The following is a 14,984-nucleotide window of genomic DNA, read 5'->3' on the forward strand; positions in this document are numbered from 1 at the left end:
TATGAAAACCTGGTAAAGAACTAAAGGATTGAGGGACTGGAGGTCATGGTGAGGATGAAGAACTATAAGTCAGAAGGAGATGTGGGATGGCAACAGTTTATGATCAGATAAGACAATTTAACATGGAAGTGGAACCTTTGTGGGTCATGGCAAGATCATGGCACACTTGTGTTTGTAGGTGAGGTGATGGTGGAAGTGAAAAGTTTGAGAGGTAAAAGTATTTGAAAGAGTATTAACATGTATGTTGAAGGCCCCTGGTATGAAGATAGTAACTGGGGAAGGAGAGAAAGGCAATGAGCTTGACACCAAATTCTTTGAGAAAGGAAGGAGGGTGACCTGGAAGTAGGCAGACAACAGCCACCACAGTTTTGTTTGGGTGGTAGATATGATGTCTGAGTGAACTCAAAGGAAGAGAGGTTACTGAGTGATGGCGACAGAGGCAGGAAGTGACAAAAAATGACAATGGGAAATAAGAAGTATTCTAACTTCCTCTTCAACCAATGAAAGAGGGGAAAGAAATGAGTGAAAATGTAGCGAGTGCTGGAAAGGGAGAGTCTGGGTCATCAGGAAGAGCCAAGTTTAACTCAGGGAGAGCCAAAAGGTAAAAGGGGTAGGAAATGGGAAGATTTAAGATGAAAGCAAGTCTGTTACATATGGAACATGTTTTTCATGGAGCATCCTCACTTTAACTACCTGTAGGCTGGCTTGTGGGAGTAGAGGGGTTGGGTTAAGGGGGATGAGAACAAGGGGTGGAAGACCGGATTTGAATAATGACAGCCAGAGATCAGGATCTTTAGAATGGGGAGAGTAGGACCAGGTGGGAGTTTATTAGTCATTGAGAAATGAGTTCAGAAATGTTATGAGCTTTAGTAGGGGCTGGGATTATTGTCTCAGGTAGTTCAGGTGAGTAGAACAGTAAGGGCAACTATTGGAGTAGAATTTCCTTCATATATCCCTGTAGACAGACCAGGAGACAGGCAGGAAGAGTGAGCAGGAAGGCACAATAAGAATAATAGCTAGTATTTCTACAGAATCTCTTATGTGCCAGGTGCCATGCTAAGTGATTTATAAATATTACCTCATTTGATTTTGACAACAGCTCTAGGTAGGTGAGTGTTATTATTAGTCTCATTTTACAACTGAGGAAAATGAGGCAAATAGAAATTACATGACTTACTCAAGGTCACACGGCTAGTTTTTAAGGCAAGATCTAAACTGAGGTCTTCCTGACTCCAGGTCCAACACTCTCTCCACTAAGCCACAGAGCTCCCTCTGTCCCCTGTAAGAAGGAAAGGTCCCCTGAAAGCAGGAAGATTCCAGGTCAGAAGACCTTCATGTGATGGAATGGCCACTCTCCAATCTCCTGCAGGCAAGAAGGGCACCCTGCAAGCGGGAAGAGTCTAGCCTCAGGGATGGATAGGAATCCAGTGAATGTCTCTCTGATCGCCTCCTGGCAGGAAGAGGACAGGCCAGGAAACCAGCAGGAATGGCATCTCTCTGACCCTCTGCAGGGAAGGAGGGTCCCCTGCAAGTAGCAAGAGATTGGTTCAGGGAGACTGGCATGAAAAAGAAAGTAAAATAGGGTCATTGAAACATTTACAAAATTCACAGATGAGAACAGAAGGAAATTTAGAAAAAACATAATTAAGACAATTTCTTTTTCTATCCAGTTTTCTAGACAGAAGTAAATCTATTGAGATCCATAGAAAAACTAGTCAGACACTAACATCTCCCTTGAAGTGCTGGCTTCTTTTGTTGTCCTTGCTGTATATGCCAGTGGGACCCTGTTTTATCTGGTCTTACTCTGTGGAATTTGATAATTACTCATGAACTACTGCCTCCTTCCTTCATAGCCTTCCACGTCTAATTCCCATCCTTCTTTTTCCTTAAATCCATAAACTTTGTCTCCTTAGTCTGAGACTTTCTCAGTGTCTGTCTTAAGTGGATCCCTGGTTTCATTATGGGTGTTCTCTCTACTGGTAAAGATCACAGCCCATTTGCCCCTTCATTCTGTGAGATTCTTCTATGTTTTCTTCTGTTAAGACACTAAAGAGATTCTGTCCAATACAGAATGCCTTCTTCTGGTTTTGATTCTCTGAGCAATATGTTGTGGATTATTGACCAGAAACAAGAATGTTTTATTTGTCTTCCTAATTAATTCTTGAAGGATCAGGTTTATAGAGAAAGTTAGGCATTGTAACTTCCTTAAAAAAAAAACCCACAAACAAACTCTTACCTTCCACCTTAGAATTAATACTGGGTATCGGTTCTAAGGCAGACGTACAGGAAGGGCTAGATAACAAAGGATAAGTGACTTGGTCAGTGTCACATAGCTAGGAAGTGTGTGAGGTCAGATTTGAACCCAGGATCTATAGACCTGGCTCTCTATCCATTGAACCACTAGCTGCTCCTTACAACTTCTTTTTGATGAGATTCTTTCTGGAGTCAGGAATATCTTGGTTCAAATCTTGCCTCTAATTCTTTTGCCAGGCTGGTGGGACAGACAGTTGGCTGATGGTTTCAACTGTAGGAAAATGGATGTTTTTGTTTTACAGATTTATAAATTATAGATAGTTTTCAGTATCAGAGCCCTTCAGTGATCCTACACACACTCAGGTAATTAGATGGTTTTTATAATTAATTACAAATGAGCTTCAGCTCATGTATTTGAGAAATTGTTTTATATTGATTTTGTTACATCCTTTCAAATGATGTGGTCAGATGCTACAAATCATAAACAATGTGGCTAGAGACGATTTCTAATTAAAGAAGACTTTGAGGAAAATTTTAGGTTACATGAAATGGTTCAACCTTTCAGCAACTATTCTGGCTTTGGATCCATAAGTATACAATGATGTAATTTCAACGGTGATCCAGAAACCATGATGCAGAAATCTGGGAGTAGAATGAGAGCTAGGCAAAGAGCCCTAGGTCAGGTGGGCAGGAAGAGGAAAGGTCAGGAAAGCAGCATGGCATGGAATGGCATCTCTCTGACCCCCTTCAGGAAAGAAGGGTCCCCTGCAGTGTACTCCGGGCAAACAAAGTGACTCCTTTGAGGTTTAATTTTATGGAATTGTGCCATCTTAGACTTTGAAACATTCTTAGTAGTCACTGAATTTAAGCCATACTTGAGACACAAATTCTGCTTCCAACACACTCCCCAAATTATCTTTAAGCCTCTGCTTGAATTTCTCCTGTGAGAATGAACTTATTCACATATGAAGTAATCTATTGATTTTTAATAAAGTTCTATATTTATAAAGGGTGACTCAAATGAAACAGTTTGCCCTCAAGGAGCTTACACAAAGAAATCACATACACAGGGAGATGAACAAATCAAAGTGATTTGGGGGTGGAAGAGAGCATTAACAATTAGTAGTATTAAGGGCAGCTTGGTGGCTCAATGAATTGAGAGTCAGACGTAGGGGTAGGAGTCCTGGGTTCAAATTAGCCTCTGACACTTCTTAGCTGGGTGACCCTGGGCAAGTCACTTAACCCCCATTTTCCTAAACCATACCACTCTTCTGCCTTGGAACCAATACACAATATTGATTCTAAGATGGAAGGTAAGAGTTAAAAAAACATATATACATAATTAGGAATATCAAGAGCTTGAGAGGAAACTTTAGCATTGATTGTTATCTGGCTATCTCCTCCACCTGCCCAACCTATACTTTATTCCATCTGTATATCCATATTCACCTGCTTCCACCTGCAAGTTCTAGAATGGGCTATTTAGGTGCTGATTTATGCCTTAACAAGAATTTGACTAAAGCTTCCTATTGACCTTGGCAATGAGTGACCTTTATTATCTAGGTCATTCTAGTGATGATGCCTCTAATATGTTTTCCAGCCCATATTTGCTTGTTTGCCTGGATTTCTGACCAACCCCCTTGCCTTAACCTTTAATATTTGTGTCTTCCTGTCTAACTAATAGTTTTCTAACCCATGGCTCGCTGACACCTCCATTAGTCAATTATTTCTTGTCTAATGCTTGCTGCCCAGTTTTCTGACTTATTGCTCTATTTTGACCTTCAACTTGTATGTATTTCTGGACTCACTCGAGGCCATAGATTTAGAGCCAGATTCAATCCAACCTTTTTATTTTAAAGATGAGGAAGCTGAGGTCCAAAATGGTCAAATGACCACACAAAATCATACAAGGAATTAGTGAGAGAGTTAGGACTTAAGCCCAAACCCATTACCCTTTCCAGCACGCTATGATTTCTCCCAAAAACTGGTTTGGTTTTTGAAAATGTGCAGCCTAGATACTCCCAGGTCCCAGTTCCTTGTCCTTAACTGTCTACTCTTTGATGACCCATTTACTGCTTGAGGATTGTTTAATACTTGAATGCTGTTTTCCCAGGAAGAGTGTAAGCTTCTTGAGAGCAGAAGCAATGTCCTTTGCTTTTTCTCTGTTTCTCATAGTAGCCAGCACAGATCTGGTCACACAGTAGGTATTAGAGTTGAAGAGACCTTAGAGGTCATTCAGTCCAAACACATTTTACAGATAATTAAACTTACACAAGCATTTATTAAGTGCCTACTATGTACCAGGAACTGTGTTGGGGCTATAAAGTAAAAAATGAAATAACCCCTTCCTTCAAATAACTCATATTTTTTGGGAGAGAAATAATATTTACACATATCAGTACATATTTAAAAATAGAAATAGGTATATTTGTATATTTGTATATACATGTGTATTTCTCTCTATCCATCTATATACATGCACACAATGTAAATATGGGGCGAGACAGCTAGGTGCCTCAGTGGATAAAGCACTGGGTCTAGACAAGTTCAAATTTGGCCTTCAACAAGAGCTGTGTGATCCATAAGCAAGTCACTTAACCTTGTTTGCTTCAGTTTCCTCATCTGTAAAATGAATTGGAAAAGGAAATGGTGAGGCTCATTTGGAGTCATGAAGAGCCAGACATAACAGAACAACAAAAACAAATATGGGGTAATGAGGGGGTGAGGAAGTACTAAAAGAAGGGGAGAATCGGTAATGGCTTCCTATAAGAGGGGACATTTGAACTGAGTTTTGAAGGAAGCTACAAAATGTGACAGGTTAGGAGGGACTGAATACCAGGCATGAGGAGCAGCCTATGCAAAGGCAAAGAGATGGAAGAATAGCAGATGAATAAATGGAGATCCACAGAAGTAAAGGGATTTGTCCAAGGTCACACAACCAATAAATGGAAGAGTTAGGACCTGAAACCTGAGATCCACAGTACTGACTCTAAGTTCAGTGCTCTTTCTCTTACCTTATACTTCTAAATGACTTCTCCTATTTTTCCACTCCATAAATGCCTGATGAATTGATCCAACTTGGTACAATGCCCATATCGTTCTCCAGTAAGAGTATTCTCTACTCTATTCTGGAGCTCATGAATCAGGGTAGAATGCAGCAGGTCCTTTGTAGGGAGACCTCTTCACATTTAGACTTCTTAATTTGTTGTGCTCACTGACTTGTTTCCAGTACAAGGCAAGATGTGTTTCTTAATCTCCATAGTGTAAATACTTTCTGGCATATTCCGGTTCAATGCTTGCTCAGTTGCCTGAATCGTTATATACATATTGCCTATTTGAGATAAAAAACCAAACATCTGTTAACTCTTTGCCCATGTTCCTACCCTCTTTGGACAGAGGAAGCATCATAGAGTGGAAAGAGCCTTGGATTAGGAGGCAGGGATGATGGGGGTTGCTAACCAGCAGTCTGATTGCATAGACGCCATTTTTTTCTTTGGTATCCTTATCCTTTTCTTCAGGTACCCTTATCTGTAAAATGATGGGGTTGGATTATATTCTCTCTAAGGACCTCCAGTCCTGAAATTCCAGGATACTACAAGATCATCAGAATCTTTGACAAGTATGTGGAGCTTGTTTCAAGATATTTCCATTTAATTAAAACAGAGGGGGCAAAGAAGAGTGACTAGGTATAAGATTTTCCTCTGAGAGGGGACATAGTTCCTTTGAAGCATGAGAGCCCTGAGTAGTCAAGCATGTCATAACCATGTGTTGGGTGAACAAAGTCTCTCTGGCTTAGAAATAAACACAACCAGACCAGTTCCTGATTGAGAAAGATGCCAACACTTTCAGGAGAATACATTAAGCAAACAGTGGTCACAATGTGGATTACAAATGATTTACCCAACAAATCTTCTTTTCAAATGGGTGGAGGGACTGATTGCTTATGTTTTCCTGATTTCTTGTCAAGAAAAACAAAGTGCTCAACTATGTTTTCTTATTGGTAGAAGGAGGGAGGCATGATGGGGAACTGGATGGAATGTGATGCTAGGAATGAGAAGATTTGGATCCTAGGCCTTGTTCTGGGAAAGAAGGCTGAATTTGGAGCCTGGTACAATGGGTTCTAGGCTTGACTCCCTTATAGGGAGAGAGGGTGACTACATGCAAATCATATTACCCATCTGTTCCTCATTTCTTCACTTGCAAGAGGCAGGAACTAGTCTCAATCTCTTAAGCACCTTCTAGCCCTAATATTTTATGCTCCTAAAGCATCAGGATAACGTCTTTAGCTTCCCTGATCCACCCAACCCACTTTAACTCTCCGACCACACAACACTAATCCTTTGAAGACTATATTGATTTCTTTCTGTTTGCAGCAGTAAGATGTGTTTTTTCATGGCTCAGCCAGAAGAGCTGCTCTTTTTTTAAAGTGGGTAGTGATACTGGCCATATTACCATTCAAGAGATGAAATATCAGTCTGTGCCCTGAATGAGGTTTTTAATAATAGGAGGATATGATTCCTTGAGGGATATTATTTAGTAATGATAGGCCATTACTCTTAACAACATTACTACTTCATTTCCATTAAATGCATCAGACAGTATTAATTCATTTATTCAACAAGCATTTATTAAGTACCTATCAAGTATCAATGATTGGAGGGTTTTAGTGTACCAGACTACAAACTCAATATGAGCCAGCAGATGACACAACAATCAAACATTTAAGATGTTTAGAAACAATCAAACAAACAATTAACATTAATTAAGCACTGGGGATACAAAAAGAAGCAAAAGATAGCCCCTGCCCATTAATAGAAGTAAAAAGAAGCAGTAATCTCATTATACTCTTTTCTGGAGTATTATATTTTGCTTGAAGAGCTATCATTTAGGTAATGAATGAGATGGAGAGAAACCAAAGAAGGGAAAATAAGTTGGTGAGAAGACTGGATACTACATCCTATTGAAGATCAATCAAAGGAACAAAGGGTGTTTGGGAGGAGAAGAGAAGACTTTGAGATAGATATCTTTCAATATTTTTCTGGGTTATCATTTAGAAGAGGGTTTAGACTTCTTCTTGGCCTCAGAGAACAGGAGATCTTCAAGTGAAGATTGGATGAACACTCATCAGGGATGTTGTAGAAGGGATTCCTCTTCACGGTTGAGGAAACTGCCATTCATGGTCCCTTCCAACTGTGATATTCTGTGGTTCTGTGACTGATATAGTATTTTTGTGGTAGAGTTGACTCTGCTTTTACTCCTTTCTAGATAGTGAACTCCATGAGATCAGGGGCCATGATATTTTCAAATGATTTATCTATCTTGATATTTACTAGTGACTTCTCCATACACTAAAAATCTAATAAATAAAGCTAACGAATCCAATTCTAATAAATGTTCATTGCATGAAGGATTTGAGGTTACAAAAAAGCTAGTGTGATCTTATGTTGCCTTAAAAAGAATGGAGTGTCTAGAATAAGAGAGTCCCAAATAGTCCCATTGCATTCTGAATTGGTCAGACCACATCTGGATGTTGATTGGTTTATGGGGTAAGGTTTTTAAGAGGTGGCATTGAAAAGATGGTGTTTCTAAACCAAAGGTGACAGTGTAGTGAAGACATACAGAGTAGCAGCAGCCAGAGCATGAGAAAACAAGAAGAGGAGAAAGAGATAGAAAATGGTTGAAAGTAGTGATCCCCCCCCCCCCCTGAAAATATTACACATAATAGTTGAGAGCAGCTACTGTTTGCTTTAGGATGCTGACAGGTGTCTGCTAACTGCTGATCAATGCACCTGGGGAAGGAGTGTCAGATAATAGGAGAAAAGGTCAGGAGATTTTCTATAAAAAGCCACACTTAGGATCCCCCAGTGACAGCTTGTAGCAGGCAGTTTGCCATGGCAGTAAGCAGGGAGAATTGCCAGCAAAAGCCACAGAGAACTGAAAATCTGAGTGTCAGTAGGTATGAATAGAAAGGGGAATGGTTTGGTGACCTGCAGAGGTTTCAGTGTTGAGAGTTTTTCCCTGAACCAATTAACAGCTATATATTTTTTTGCATGCAAAACATATTTCTGTGTTAGCCATATTTTTGGCAAAGCAAGAAAAATAAAGTCAGAAAATTATACTTCAATTTGTACTCAGTTCATCAGTTCTCTCTCTGGAGGTCTATAAGCATTTTTTCATCATGAGTCTTTTGGAATTGTCTTGAATCATTATATTGATCAGAGTAACAACATTGCTTTTTTTGTGCACAATGATCTCATGATTCTTCTGACTTCACCTTGCATCGGTTCATATGATTTCTTGCCATTCTACACCCCTCTGCCCTCACAAAATCACTGTCTTTTGCCATTCTTATAGCACAATAGTACTCTATCACATCACAATCATATACCCAACTTGTTCAGTCATTCCCCCAACTGATGGGCATCTCCTTGATTTCCAATTCTTTGCCTCCACAAAAAAAGAGCTGCTATAAATATTTTTGTATATAGAGATCCTTTTCCTTTTTTCTCGATCTCTTTGACATACAGATCTTTTTGTTTAAAGTTTTATGGACTTTTGGGCATAGTTTCAAATTGTTCTCCATAGTGACTGGACAAGTTCACTATTCCGCCAGCAGTTCATTAGGGTACTTATTTTTCTCTCATCCTTTCCAGTTTTGATAGGAGTGAGGTGCTATCTCAGAGTTTTAATTTGCCTTTTTCTAATCAATAGTGATTTAGAATTTTTTTTTATGACTGTAGATTGCTTTGTTTTTTCCTCTGAAAACTGCCTGTTCATATCCTTTGACCATTTATCGATTGGGGAATGGCTCTTATCTTTAAAATTAATTTATTTTTTATTATATACTTATCAATCACTGCCACCACCCAAACTCATTTAAGCAAATGTATAAAAAAGATTATGTACAAAACTCCATATTGTTTATAATGTATTTAAAGATATGTAACATATATGTATGCTAATATAAACATCCTTTGCTTTTGAGTTCCCCTTGAATTTGTTTTACTTGAATACTTTTCCTCTTGATCTTGTTGTTATGTATTATTATTTTTTTTCCTTCTTTTCATTTTTTCATATATTTCCCTTATTTCTTTTGTATCCCTAATAACATAATTCAATCCATTACGTTCAAATATCACATCCTATTCAGCCATTTCTCCCATTCATTGCATTTGTGTTATTTCCAATTATTTTGTCATAACAAAGTTTCCATGAATATTTTCCTTCATGCACAGCTTTTTACCTTCTCAATAATACCCTTAGGGCCTATCCCTAGTAATGGGATCTCTAGGTCAATGAACATGAACAGCTTTACAGATCTTAATATATATTTTCATCTTGTTTTCTTAAAAAAATTTGCATTATAATATTAGGCTTATTTCTCCATGTTCCTATTAGCATTTGATTTGATCACTTTAGCCAGACTGGTTCTTAGTTAACATATATTAAATATAGGACTATATTTTGCTAGATTGGTCCTAAGGCAGGAGACACAATCTGTTGCCAGGACCATACTCTTTCCAAGATAAATCTTTCCAGGTTGGTCATACCCAGTATATATATATATATATATATACACACAACATATTGGGTTATACCCTATATATGTAATATATAAACATATATATATATATAAAACAATACTCATATATATATAGTATATGTATATATAGTATGTATATATATATATTTTAAAATGCTTACTTTGTCTTATTATCAATTCTAAATGAATGGCAAGGGTTAGGCAATTAGGGTTAAGTGATTTGCCCAGGGTCAGTAACTAGGGAGTTTCTCAGGGTGGATTTGAACCTAGGTCCTCCCAACTTTGGGCCTGGTGCTCTATCCACTTTCTATATTTTTACATTTTCACATTGTTGTCTTCTTCTGAGTTCATCTTAGTCTTCCTATCATCATAGTATCTTTTTAGGGTCAAATTCTTTTTTTGTTGTATACTCATTTTCCCAGCCCCTTTCTTGATTTCAGACTTTATGTTAAAGTTGGACTCTGCTCACCTGGGAATGGGGAAGCACTGTGCTAAGCTTCAGACTTTTTAGTGCTGCTGTTTTCAGAACTAGATCTGGGGGTCTAAAAGGTTTTGGTGCTTCCAAAGTAGTGCGATCTTGGAAGTGGTATGGTTACTGCTTACCTGGTCTGGGTTCTGGTCTTTACTCTGGAAGAGCTTTTGGTCCTCTGTGCACACAGTGTTAACACTTTTCTTTTCTTAGGAACTGTGCCTAGGACCTCTACTCCTTTGCGGCAGACCACCAATGCTCCTCTTCAGCCTGGAACTGGGACCTAGAACTGTTATAGGTAATAGAGTTGCTAATCAGTGCCAACTATACCCAGTGCCAACAAAGGATCCCCTGTAATCTTCTAAAATAATTTTTTAAAATTCCAAGACATTTTATTTTCCCAGTTACATGTAATAATAATTTTCAACATGTTTTCCGAAATTATAAGATCTAAATTGTCTCCCTCCCTTTCTTCCCTCCATCTCTGTAGGAGATGATAAGCAATTTGATCTGTGTTTTATGTGTATTATCATGGAAAACATTCCACATTGGCCATTGTTTTAAGGCAATGCTCTTATAAAACCAAAACCCCAAAATAAAATCATAAATTCATATGAAAAATAGTGTGTTTTGATCTGCATCTGACTCCAGCAATTCTTTCTCTGGAGGTGGATAGCATTCTCTGTCATAAGACCTTCAGAATTGTCCTGGATCATTGTATTGCTGATTGTAGCTAAATCTTTCCAGGTGATCATTGTATAATATTGTTGTTATTGTGTACCATGTTCTCCTGGTTCTGCTTATTTCATTCTGCATCAGTTCACACAGGTTTTTCCAACTTTTTCCCAGATCATTCTGCTCATTGTTTCTTTTAGCACAATAGTATTCCATTACCAACATGTACCACAATTTCTTTAGCCATTTCCCAGATGATGGGCATCCTCTCAATTTCCAATTCTTTGTTACCACCAAAAGAGCAGCTATAAATATTCTAGCACAAGTAGGTCCTTTTGCCTTTTTTGATGATCACTTTGGGATACAGATCCAATAGTGATGTCCTATATTCTCTTTCTGATCAGAACTCCAAGTCCCTTACTATCACTGAACCAAGAGCTCCCATAGCTTCTACTTTTGCCCCCACTGCCTGTGTGGGCTCCAGACAGGCCTCCACCCTCGAGTTACAGGCTTTTCTTGCCAACCTCTTACATTTACTTAGGTCAGAAAAATGTCTCACCTGACCTTTTGTTTGCTCTGCTGCTCTGAAACTTGATTTTAGGTACTATTTTAAAGTTGTTGGGTTTTTTTTTTTTTGGTAGAGGAATGTTGGTAGATTTTAGTTGGGTGATAGCTCCTCATCCACCATCTTGACTTTTCACAACTGTATAGTTATGGGCTGGTTGCCTTGCTTGGGTAGAAAGTGAAAGGGCTAGTTATAAAAAATGAAAACAAAAGGCTAGAAAGCAATTATCTGAGTCATATTGACATTTATTGTAGGAAGTTGTAAATTACAAAATGTCAGGGTCCAGATCTATCCCAGCTTGGCCAAAGATCCAGTGCTTATATGTAACTGGTATATATAGAGACGAATTACACAGTCCTCCCCCTTAAAAAGGGGGGATCTTCTGAACACATCTTTTCAGAGGGGGTGATCAGAGAAGGTCTCTTTTTTAAAGAAGGTGTATTCTATAAAATAATAATTAATTCCACATATGGTAAAAGCCAAGGTCACTTTTGGGAACTTCAAAGCCAACTGAGATATTATACCAACTGAACATCTTTCAGGGTGCTAGACTCATGCACACAGCTCCCCTAGGCAAGGATATCTTGCCAAGATATTTTAGAGGATTATCTTTGTGATTTTTATTCACCATATGATCATTGATTCTCATACACAATTATTCAATTAATTAATAATTGGGGTTATTGCTTATCATTAAGTCTACTATGATTACAACTTATTATTATACTATTGGCCATCTAAGAGGGTACATGAAGAAGTTATACACACATAAAATATTAATAAAACAATGAATAGATCCTAATTAAAACCACTTAACTAAGTTACCTATTACATAATGAAATACCTTTCTTCTCTGCATTCTACCAGAAAATGAAATATTCATGGAAAAGAATGAAGGAGTAATTTAAGATGAAAATAAAGAAGATTATAAAATGTCAGGAGATTGGAGGGTACAAGAATGTGACATGGTGGAGGAAGGGAAGTTGAAGGGTCAATGAACTGCTGGACATCTAGAATGAATTGAAGATTATTTCAATGGAGAGTGTAATTGAATCCTTAAATAGGGAGTAGCTTGCCATGCTACTTAATATAGTATTTGACCAAACTTGGATTAAAACACCTCTTCTTAAATTCAGAATAGGGGAAACATGGCTTGAAAACAATTAAAATGAAAGGATTTAAGAGATTTTAGTGATTTGTAAGCTCTGTGTTAGTCAGGAGTGTAATGTGGCAGCCAAGAGAAATAACTCAATATTCTGTTGCATCATAGAAGCATCATATCCAGGTCATGGGAGGTAATAGTACCCAGTGTACTCTGACCTAGTCTGACCACACTTGGAAAATTTATTTTTTAAAAAATTACTAGGAATGACATGAATAGAAAGATCTGCAAAAGAATTTGACCAAGATGGAGAAAGGATGGAGACCATACCATCTGGGCATTAGCTGGAAGAATGGAGATTGTTCCACATGTAGGAAAAATGACTTAAAGAAGTTATAACTGTCTTCAAGCCCTCCAGGGCTTCCATGTGAAAGAGGAATTATATATTAGCTCTACTTGACACTAGAGATCATAGTGGTAGAAGTTGCAGAGAGGTATACCTAAGGAAGAACTTCCTAACAATGTGAGTGATGTTAGAAGGGAAGGGGAGGGAAGGCAAGGGAAAGAAAAAGAAAAAGGAAGAGAAAGAAAAAGAAGGGAAGGGAAGGAAAGGGAAGGGAAGGGAAGAAGCATTTATTAAGACCCTATTATTCAGGCATTGTGCTAAATGCTTCATAGATATAACCTATTTGATCCTCAGATGCATGGGAGGTACATGCTATCATTATGATACCCATTTTACAGATGAGAAAACTGAGGCAAACAGAGGTTAGGTGATTTGATCAGTCACACAGATAGTAAATCTCTGTGCTGCATTGGTTCTCAGGGTTTCCTAATGATAAACCCAGAATTTTGCTTCAAGAGTGCTTTTCATATAATGAAGTGCATTTTAGGCCAGGTGTGGATTGGACTATTTTAAAAATAAGGGAAGAGAAAGGAAGGAAAGGGAGTGAAATGGAAGAAACAAAGGACCTAGGAATGTCTTTTCTAGCTTTGCAGTTGTGTGATTTTGTATAAATTATTGCACTGGGCTTTGTGAAGATACCAAGAGAAACAAATCATGACCTCTTCCACCAGGAACCTACAGTTTATCAGAAAACCATAGTCTGTTACTGCTTTAATTGAAAGACAAGAAATACCTAAAATGTTTTTTTTTTTAAGTCTTCTCTTTGCATGTCATTCAAGAACAAAGGTGAACTGACTCCTGGGATGCTTGATCTCAATCAGTCAATCAGTAAACATTTATTAAGTGCCTACTACTTCCAAGCATTATGCTAAGCATTGGAGATAGAAATAAAAGAGACAAAAGACAGTCTTTACTCCCAATGAGCTTACAATTTAATGGGGAAGATAGCATATAAACAAATGGAGATAAAACAAGCTATATGCAGGATAAAGAAGAAATAATTAACAAAAGGAAGATGCCACAATGAAGAGAGATTGGGAAGGTTTAGTGCAGAAAGTGGGATTTTAGAGATGTGATACAGTAAACATGAAAAGAAGCTTCACACAAATAGGAAGATCTTGGCCACCTTTTCCCCCAAGTATCGCAGCATCTCAGTCTCTTTGGTCCTGCTAAAAACCCAGAAGAAGATGCTTTGCCATCTGCTTTGCTGCTAAACCTTAAGAATCATGAAGTCTTACCATTGGCACTTAGCACAGTGCTTTGCATGCAGAAGCAATAAAATGTAAATGTATTTGCAAAATTTTAGCCTGACTGCTTTTTTTAAACTTTATTTTTTTCAATTGCTTGAAGAAACAATATTTTACAATTGTTTTCTGACATTTTGTGATTTAGATTTTCTTCCTCTTTCTTCCTCTCCTCCCTCTCTGAGGTGCTAAATGGTTTGTTATGGGTTATACCAGTGCTTTTATGAATATATATTTCCAAATATCCCATGCCTTGACAGAAGATACTTATCACATATGCATTAAAAAACTAATGAAAGAAAAAAAAAGGAAAAGAGGGCATGCTTTGATCTGCATTCAGATTCTAATAATTCATTCTTTGGCTGTGGATAGCATTTTTTAATTTTGAGTCCCTTAGGGTTAACTTGGGATCTATTTTGGCTGATAATAGTTCAGTCCTGCACAGTTCATCATTGTATATTATTTCTATTACTGTATACACTCTTCTCCTGGTTCTGCTCACTTCATTTTGAATCAGTTCATATAAGTCTTTCCAGGTTTTTCTGAACTCATCCTGTTTATCATTTCTTATGGCACCATCATATTCCACATTCCATTACAACCACATACCACCACTTGTTCAGCCACTCACCAATTGATGGATACCCCATTTCCAGTTCTTTGCTGCTACAACAAGAGATGCTAATATATATATAAGTATATATATTTTTTGCAAGTAGGTCCTTTT

General features: G+C 37.9%; 1 long non-coding RNA gene across 1 annotated transcript; it reads right to left on the minus strand.

Moving 5' to 3' along the window:
- Positions 1-3,105: 3,105 nt before the first annotated feature.
- LOC103093845 (uncharacterized) lies at positions 3,106-10,636 on the minus strand. Its single transcript, XR_008917775.1, has 3 exons — positions 10,400-10,636; positions 5,268-5,584; positions 3,106-4,875 (listed from the first exon to the last, which is right to left on the minus strand). It is a non-coding gene; the product is annotated as an uncharacterized LOC103093845 (long non-coding RNA).
- Positions 10,637-14,984: the final 4,348 nt, after the last annotated feature.

The sequence above is a fragment of the Monodelphis domestica genome, chromosome 3, assembly GCF_027887165.1.
Source record: "Monodelphis domestica isolate mMonDom1 chromosome 3, mMonDom1.pri, whole genome shotgun sequence".
Lineage (NCBI taxonomy): Eukaryota > Metazoa > Chordata > Mammalia > Didelphimorphia > Didelphidae > Monodelphis > Monodelphis domestica.